We start from the raw sequence: 8975 nt of genomic DNA on the forward strand, positions 1-8975 counted from the left end.
TTTGTTGTTGAAAAAGTGTGTGGGTGATCCAACATCTATTATACCTTTAGAAAGTGTAGCTGTGAAGGATAGTCTCACTTATGAATACCAGTTGAAATCCTTGATCGTCAGGTTCGAATGTTGAGAAACAAGAAAGTCACTTCAGTCAAGGTTTTGTGGGGAGTCAGTCCGTAGAGGGAGCTACTTGGGAAGCAGAAGCAGCCATGAAGTCCAAGTATCCTCACCTCTTTCCTTCCGATTCCATTTCAGCTTGAGGTAATAGTTCCTCATCAGTTTTTCAGTCATTCATGCATAAATTCAGTCTTAGAATCATGTTCCTTCAGTTTGTACTTGCATTTTCAGCGTATTTGCATGTTCTTGGAACTCAGTTCAGTCAGAAATTCAGTTCTCAGTGTTTAGTGGTAGGGATTGCAGCCCTTTCCCTCCATTTCAGCCAATTTAGTCTTCATTCGAGGAAGAATGGTCCCAAAGGGGAGATAATGTAACACCCAGTATCCAAAAATAGACCAGATTGCAGATTTTTGGTGTTGCAGGTGGCATTCACGGGCACCATCCACGGACCGTAGGAGGACCCACGGTCTGTCCTGCAGGTCCATGGTTTGTGTCATCAAACTCCCCCAAAACTCAGCCAGAAATTCGTCCAAGTGTTGACCCACGGCCGGACCTACAGTCCGTAGGTCAGGTCAAGGACCATGGTTCGTGTCCGTGGATCGATGCCCCTAAAGCCCAACTTTAGTCTCGATTGATGGTTGACCAGCACGGACCGTCATTCGATGCACGGTCCGTAGGTCTGACCGTAGGTGAGGGTAGCAGCAAGTTAGATGAAAATTGTGATTGGGTCAACTTTAAATAGTCATAACTCTTAGCAAAAAAATAATTGTGTGTCCCATGAACTATGATATGATAGATAATTGAACCCTCTTTCAAACGCCACTGAGTTTGCTAAATTCCGACATCCGAGTAAAAAGTTATGCTCGTTTTAGTGAAGCCGTGCCGGGCAGACTTGACCGACGATCTCAACCTACGGACCGTAGATGGAATGACGGCCCGTCAGTCCCGTCCGTCAGTCACTCCGATACCAGTTAATTAAGGGGTCTTTTGGTCCTTTCCTATTTTGTTTAACCCCTAAGATACGTCGTTTGGACCCTAAATCATGAGGTTTTAGTCAGTTTAAGCCTAGAAACATAACTAAAACTTACCTAAGTCAAATCATTAATTCAAAACTTAGAAAATTAGAAGCAAGAGAGGAGAATAAGGTCAAGAACCCTAGTTAAAGAACGCATCAAGTTTTCTACAGTTCCAGCCCAGAAATCAAAGGATTTCTCCGTGAAATTCGTCACCAGGTATGTGGGATTTCACTAGTGGGTTCTTTCACCCATTAGGTCCCTAGTTTTCAGTCAGTTTCTTGATTCTCTTTTTATGACTAGACCTAGGGTTTCTTGAATGTTAGAATTATTGGGTTCTTAGCTGTTAGAATGATCCAAATCAGATTAGTATGTTAATATTCAGTTTATTGCATGAATCCTAGAACCCTAGCTATGTATTTCTTTAGTTCTTGAATTACACATGCTAGGTTAGATATTTTAGTCATTCAGTTATACATGCCTCAATTATTAATGCATCCTTATCAGATTAATTGTTGCATTCTAAGTTTGCATGTTCAGTCTTGAGCTATCCAGTATTTACAGAAATTTAATCATAACCAGTTAACCACTTAATTCATTGGGAGTAGCATAATACCGAGTTGGACTAGGGTTCAGCGTACCCATATAGTCCCAGAACTACAAGCCACGTAGCTGTAAGTCCCCTCTGTGGCCAACATCAGCTTAGTGATCACGTCAGTCATGCCTCTATACCTTTGGCCGGGTATATTGGGTCCTCTCGATGGGGCGTATACATCGGACTCCACATTTAGCTCATGTGGTTTTATGTCGGTTATTAGTAGCTCCCACAGTTCAGTCAGACTCTATTACATTGACCATATTTCAGTACAGTAAGTATTTAGTCTCAACATATTATAAATTTGGTCATTGCATTAGTTAGCTCAGTTTTCAGTATTTTCAGTATCTATATCATGTTAAGATTATTTCATTGCTAATTTATTACTTTGTTGAGTTATATGTTATTTCAGCTTTACTCTATCCTGCATGCTCAGTACCTCTCAAGTACTGATGCATACGTGCGTTACATCTTCTCGTGATGTAGGTTCAGGTTCTCAGCATCCAGATCACGCTTAGATCGATTCCCGATCTTCAGTTCAGCAGCATCAGTGGTGAGTTTCCCGATCTTCAGTTCAACAACATCAGTGGTGAGTCCTCATTCTTCGAGGACTAGTGACATGTTTATCTTTATCGCTTTTAGTCTTTAGTTTCAGTTTTTGCTAGATCTAGTTGGGGCATGTCCCAACATTTCTAGTCAGTTTAGAGGCTTATTTCAGACATAGTTAGATTCAGCTTAGTATTGAGTTAATATCTTCTTTGTATTAAACTCATCAGCTATCATTTATCTCAGTTATATTATATGGGTATTCTCCATCTTTTCATTTTATTTATGATTATAGCTTCCGCACAGTTTCTATTATTTAGATTATATTTAGTATGCTCATGATCATGCCAGCAAGGTTAGCTTGGGATCACTTGTGGTCCTAAGTCCCGTGTCCGCGTCTCGGGGGTAGCTTGGGGCGTGACACCAACCTCGCGTTTCTTCATCTCTACATACAGCTTTACCCCCATATCATTCCTTATAATCAGTGGAGAGGAGTTTCCTTCTACAATGTATCGGATATCAATTTGTTTCTAGATTCATCAATATTCAACTCAGCTGCAATGGTTGTAACTAGATTCTTGAAGGAAATATTTTCACCAACCACTATCCCATCACTCTTGTATCTTTCATATCTAACCTCACTCTTCCATACTCCTGAATGCCTCAACAAAATTGAGATATTCATTATGTATCTGATCAAATTTACAACAAAACATTTGAATCTCACTCGAAAGTTTCTTCGTTGAAACAGGGACCAAGACGAACAAGATTTTAATTTTGATTTAATTTATTATTTTAGGAATCGCTTTTCTCTGATTGACAGTAAGGATGAAACTAATTAGCGTGAATTAGGGGATTTTATTTTGATTTTCTATTTTGTTTTCCATTTAACGTGTAACAACAAAATATATAACGTATAACTATTAATGTCACCAAACTCCCAATTGTGTATCCGGATTGTGTAACTTTTTCAAGAATTAAATTAAACTGTATCCCTTCCACTCCCTCATTGTTAGATAAGTTCAAAAATAATAAAGATAGAAAACTGAAGAGATAGTAGATATTATGGATAGGGTTATAAAATAAATAAAAGTAATTAATTAAACTAAATAAGAAGAAAGAAGGAGAAGAGAGAATTGTATGTTGCTCACTGATATAAGGAATTGGGAGAGGGAGAACCTTGTTATTATTTTCACTATAATATGACCATTTTATAGGCCTAGGAAACTGCTTACTTGGGCAAGAGAGAGAGCTGCCGTATGTGATACTACTTGGGCACCAAGTTTGGATATTTAACTTGGAAATAGGGGTGGGTCCCATTAAAGAGCCACTTGGACATTCATCTTATATTTTACAACACTCCTCCTTGGATGTTCATGTAAAAAAAGTTATAAAAAAAAACAAGTATATATATGTAGTTATTCTTAATATGCATTGTTTGTTGCCTTATAAGCTACTTGAAGGAGGCTACTGGAAAGTTGATTGTATGGACCTACTTGCAGAGCTACATGTAAGTTGCTTATAGGAACCTGCTTGTGTAAGTTGCTTACATGAACTTGGTTGTGGAGTTACTTGTAAGTTGCTTATACAAATCTACTTGCGGAGCAGCTTGTAAGCTGCTTATAGGTGCCTGCTTGCGAGTTGCTTGTAAGTTGCCTTCTTGGTCTTTTAAGCTTATTCAAAAAGTTATGTAATGGACATCCACAATATGATGTATTTCCTACTCATTGAAGTTCATCAATAGATAATGTGCCTCATTAAAACTTTACTAGGAAAAATCTTAGTGAAGGAAAAAGAGGACACATATCTTGTAAGTTGTAATAAGCATTGGTAGCTGCCTCATTAAAAACTTTACCAGAAAAATCCAATGGGACAAAACCTCAGCTAAGGAAAAAAGAGTACAGCGCGTATTATATTCCCACTGATTAAAACATTACTTAACCATTTGAAGATGACGCATTCCAATCTTATATCTCAACTTCTCAAAGGTTAAAGTTGATAATGCCTTAGTGAATACGAAGTGTAAAACATCGGCTACACCCTTCTTTTGAAGATCATGAATAAGAAGAAGAACTTTGATGAAATATATTTTGCTCAGTCTTTTTTTATGTATCCTCCTCTTAGTTGAGCACACGAGGTATTGTCTTCATATAATGTTGTTGGAATATCTCTTTTCGAAGGAAGATCACACATTCTCTGGGTATGTTTATTGATCTCAAACAAATATATTTTTGAAAAACACTCAATTCGTGATCTTTTCGACATAGACAAATTGCTCGTTCGATTTGTTAGCAGCAACAATCGAGCACTGACGAACACTTTCAGTAAAATTGACAGTCTTGTGGAATGATTTGAAATGACAGTATTTCCAAATTAAAATATATAACTTTCATGAGTTCAAACTTCATAATTTCCTGCAATTTCACGATCAATAAATCTTGACACAATTCATCAGAATAAATAATTTATATCGATATTTGATTCACTCTAATATCTCCACCGATAAGAGTGATGTTATATTTTGCATGCATACTAATAAAATTATTTACCATGAATAATAATAGCAGGATACATAAGTGCACCAATTGCACTATGACATGGTACTTTCTAATAATTTTTATGAGATCAAAATTGATCTTTATAATATGCGATCTTACAACCATTGGGGTACAATTCAATGGAATCACTTTATAACCTTTAAAATCCTTCAAGGATTTTCATATAATATTTACTGTCTAGCTAGACATGATAATCATTCATCATGCGTATTCAAGTTTTTCATATATTGTCAGACGAAAAGAAACCTCATTGCATCCACCTTGGGAGTATAAATCTACATACAATAATGTCATGACTTTTGCGATAAATCTTTATTTTTCAATGCACAATCCGTACTTTATATTTTACGATTTTTCTTATCGCACAATATTTCATTTGTACCTCACTGACATTATATCTTGGTATAAGTCCAAAACATTATTGTACGATTTTTCTTTTGGCCAATCATTTAACTATCAACTCTCGACAAATTTAATTTCAAGATCCTCATCACCATTTATAATTTTGAGCGCTACATTATATTCAAGATATTGTCAACCATTATTTGATATCGATTCTAATGTGACATAACTTATCAAGCTCATTTTGTTTTTCATCATTTACAGATACCTGAACCTCTGTCAATGTTTTATAAAGTGTTATGTCATGGTGCTCTTTCTAAAGCACTTGTCTCATTATTATGACCATGCATCTTGATCATTTGCTCATTTTCTTCTTCAAGAAATTTTATCTTTCGAATTGATGAATTTATCACACTTCAGGTGTGCCATAAATTATGTCCTTCAAGGACTTTTCATTGGAGCATTCATAACTGGATTATAACATAGGGTCAGCGAATGCGTCTGACAATTGACTTAAATTATCTCTTCAATGAGGATCATATAATTTATTATGTATAACTTATTTTTCAGTTGCTTATCTCCCTCTAATGTTAGAGTTACCCAACCTTGTTTGGGGACTCATCTTTGTACATTGCGTAATGGTGGAGCAATGGAATAATATACTACACATTTAAATTTTTAGATGAGAATTATTTGGTTCCTGACTCTGAACCAATTGTGATAGGGGAGCTTTGTTGGCTTGATACGTACAAGTGTTGCTACACTTTAAATAACACATGTCATACCAAATTTCTTTTGGGAGTTTTGTTCTTATAACCAATGATTTAGCTATAATTGGAGGCATATAATTTCTGGCGTTCTTACAGGGAGTTACCACTTCGTCTGGCTGACTTTGGGGTTCTGCACAGGAATGAGGCCAGTGGTGGCTTAACACGTGTCAGGATTAAGGATGAAGTCAAGGGTGTCTTAGAGTTCATCAGCTATGTTGTATAAGATATTTGGTTTCACTTTTGACCTGAAGTTATCAACGAGGCCTGAAAAATATGTTGGAGACATAGAAAGTTGGGTAAAGGCTGAAGCATTGAACGAGCATGGGAAGTAGTCCTGGGAGATCAATGAAGGAGACAGAGCATTTTATGGCCCAAAAATTGATAATAAGTGTTTCTGATGCAATGAAGAGGAAATTCCAGTGTGCGATATTGCAGCTTGATTTCCAACTCCCTCAAGCAGAAGATGAAAGTAAGAGAGAGAGAGAGAGCGATCCTTGGGTCAGTTGAGCGTGTATGTTTGCTATTCTTTTGGAGCATTCTATTTCAAAGGGAAATGGCCTTTCTGGCTTAGCCCACGTCAAGCTATGACAAATCGCAGTCATATGCACTTAAGCTCCGGGATATAAGTGACAGGATAATCCAGAAAAAGGTACGAGAGGCTCAAGTGGCACAACATATATAACTATATTCTGCTTTAATTGTTGGAGATGCTGAAGCCAGTAGTGGGCATTCATCAAGTCATGACAATTCACGTTCTCCTTGCTCACTTCAAAGATATATGGTTGCATTATCTCAGTAAGAGTCGCCACTTCTCTTGCATTATATTTCCAAGGGCTCTCGTGAGCGCAGCACACTAGACTCATGGACACGGCTTTAATTTTAAACCTTGCCGCAGAAGAACGAACACCTAGTATATATTTTGATCCATTGTAGGTATTACATTATAAATCCAGTAGGATACTTTTTTACTTTAATGGTTTTCAATAGCATGTTACTTTCATCTTAAAAAATAATGCTTAAACCACTTGGATATATACCAACATTATCAATATATATAGTTTTATAATTTGAAATGTGCTCTTGATTTATCAATTCAAGCAAACAACCTTTGCACAAATCAAATTGTAAGTTGATAATGCATGAAGCACATGTGACCATACATAGATGCATCTATATAATAGTAAATGATCCACATGGCGGGTGAACGGGTCCATATTCACCTTTTTATACATTCCAAAATTTCGGGAGATATAATCTCAACCTTAGCTGGAACAATGATAATTTTATCATGAGAACAAATAACACAAGAGAATTCTTGAAGAATTTATTATTTCTTCAATATATATAACCACGTGAATTCTCATTTATTTTCGTATCATATTTGAACCGGAATGGTCATCAACCGGTCATGTCAACTGATATTTATTTCAATAAATTTCTAGTTTATTTTGCATGTGATACCATTATCATGCCCATACTTAGTTGCCACAAACAATATGAAAAATGGGTAATCTTTCACATAAATATTTATCCCACTTTGATTGTAGTTATATGAAGATCTTAAATCTTTTCATATTTTATAGTCTCAATATAATTATTTTTTTCTTTGACTATTTCTTTGAAACTTAAGAAATTTCTTTGGAGACTTACTAAATTTCAATATCATGAGCAGATTTATTTCTTTCAGTAGTAGCACATTAGCTCACCAAAACTCACAATTTCATAACATTGTTTGTGTGGTGAACATCTCTTTCAAGGAGAAATTTATATCATTACTGTCATGGTCAAAATCATTACAAGCAAAACCTCTTTCTTGATTTACTTTTGTCATTAGTATCTCCTCCCTTTTGTTTAATTTCTGACAAAAATATCAGTCTAGGTCGAGATGAATGGAAGATGCTTCTGGAACTAGTTTTTGATAGGGTTTATCTTTGTAATAGCAAAACCTCTTTCTTGATTTACTTTTGTCATTAGTATCTCCTCCCTTTTGTTTAATTTCTGACAAAAATATCAGTCTAGGTCGAGATGAATGGAAGATGCTTCTGGAACTAGTTTTTGATAGGGTTTATCTTTGTAATACCCCCAGAAAATTTTTCGAACTAAGACTTGAACCATCCTTCGTTGTGAGTAGTATTTTACCGAGGAATTTAAAATTTCTTAAGTGTTAAGGTCACTAGATGTAGCACCTTGAGTTCCAAAAAGAGTTAAATTGGAAATAGCAATATCTGAAATTTTGCAAGTTAAGCTAAGTATGAGTTTTGGGTCGACTTCAAACGAACATAACTCCTAGCTCAGGATGAGTTAGGTGTTCTACCAGATACCGTAGGAAATACCTTTGAATTATCTTTACAACGCCGCCGAGTTTGCTAAGTTTCGAGGTCGGATGAGTGAGATATGACCTTTTGAAGTTAGGCTAACCAGTTAAGGAAAGTCAAAACCGGGTTTTAGAGGGGTATTTTGGTCTTTTCCTTACCCAATCAGATTTAGTTCATTTTTAGTACTCCCTCCGTTTCACAAAGAATGACCTCCTTTCCTTTTTAGTCAGTTTCAAAAAATGACCTCTTTCCTTTTTTTGGTTAACATTTTATTTTTTTGCTTTCCACGTAGCATGTTTAAGACCACAAGATTAAGGGCAATTTTGTACATTTGACATAACTTTAATTTAGGACCACAAGATTCAAAAGTCTTCTTTAATTTCTTAAACTTCGTGCCAGGTCAAACCAGACCAATTTTTTTGAAACGGAGGGAGTAATATTTTAGGGTATAATCTGATTAGGTTCAGTTTTATAATCATAGTTACGCCTAGGGTTTTAGTTGAGAGTTCAAGAAGAGAAAAGAAGAAGAGAGAAGAAGAGAAAAGAGAAAGGATGTAGGCGTTCATCGATGTTCTTGAAAGTTGTTGCGGATTGTCGCCATGGGTTTGATCCCTAAGAGGTATGTAAGCTTCCATAGTGTTGGGTTCTTTCACCCACACACCAATCACGATTTATTCAGCGTAATTTCGTTCTTTAAATTTAAGGATTTGAGTTCTTGATGAGTT

Source organism: Solanum tuberosum, unplaced genomic scaffold (genome assembly GCF_000226075.1).
Source record: "Solanum tuberosum cultivar DM 1-3 516 R44 unplaced genomic scaffold, SolTub_3.0 scf00137, whole genome shotgun sequence".
NCBI classification, from domain to species: Eukaryota; Viridiplantae; Streptophyta; class Magnoliopsida; order Solanales; family Solanaceae; genus Solanum; species Solanum tuberosum.